We start from the raw sequence: 1,258 nt of genomic DNA on the forward strand, positions 1-1,258 counted from the left end.
GCAGTCTGCTAGCTTCCCAATGAGGATAGGGTGCGAGACTGTGCTGAAGGCCTTCCTAAAGTCCAGGAAGATAACATCAGCCTCGGCTCCCGTGTCCAGGCAGCGCGTGACCTGGTCATAGAAGGCTACAAGGTTTGTCAGGCAGGATCTTACTGTGACAAACCCGTGCTGGTTTCCCCTCAGCATTGTTTCCCCTGCCAGGCCTTCACAAATGTGTTCTTTGATTATTTTCTCTAGCATTTTCCCAGGGATAGAGGTAAGACTGACTGGCCTGAAGTTACCCGGCTCATCCCTTCTCCCTTTCTTGAAAATGGGCACCACATTGGCCTTCCTTCAGTCCTCAGGGACCTGGCCGGAGCACCACTAGTGTTCAAACAGCTGTGCCAGCTGCTCAGCTATGACACTGGCCAATTCTTTCAGCAGCTGCGGATGGAGGTCATCCGGGCCTGCTAACTTGTACCCATCCAGCTCTTCTAGGAGCAGCTTAACTATTTCAGAACTAACCATAGGTGGATTGGTGCCCTGTGGACCAGTGGATCAATGATCGAGGTGGGGGAACTGACTTGGTCAGTACATAGAAATACTGAAGCGAAGAACTCATTGAAGAGCTCTGCTTTTTTCCCCTCGTCAACCACCAACTGTCCTGATTTGTCCTGCAGGGGCCCTATGTTGCTCTGAGCTTTCCTTTTGCCCGCTATATAACTGAAGAAGGACTTTTTATTGTCCTTGATTGTTGAAGCCAGCCTGAGCTCAAGCCCCACCTTGGCCTGTCTAACTAATTCCCTGCAATAGTGCGCCAGGGAGATATATTCCTCCTTGGTGGCTGCCCCCTGCTTCCATTGCCTATACATCTCCTATGTTCCTATGTACATTTATATGCACAATCACATTTCAGCTTTACATCCTAAAATTTAACTATAAAAAGTATAAGTTGTTTCCTACATAACAAAAGTAGATCACAAAATAAATATATTTCAGTTTTCACATCTTCTGGACCCTAGTAGAGTAGGAGTTAGAACTGATGTTAAGTAGTGATTTTCTGCTGGCAAGATGCTTCCATGCTAGTTGGTTATGTTTGAGGATAAGACAAACTTGTCAAAAGCTAGAGTGGCTTGGCTCTGGATCATCATAGAAATCATAGAAAATTAGGATTGGTAGGGATCTTAGAAGGTCAACTAGTCTAACCCCCTGCTCAAAGCAGGACCATTTCCAATTAGATCATCCCAGCCAAAGCTTTGTCTAGCCAGGTCTTTAAAAC

The sequence above is a fragment of the Alligator sinensis genome, unplaced genomic scaffold (genome assembly GCF_000455745.1).
Source record: "Alligator sinensis unplaced genomic scaffold, ASM45574v1 scaffold573_1, whole genome shotgun sequence".
In the NCBI taxonomy this organism is placed as follows: domain Eukaryota; kingdom Metazoa; phylum Chordata; order Crocodylia; family Alligatoridae; genus Alligator; species Alligator sinensis.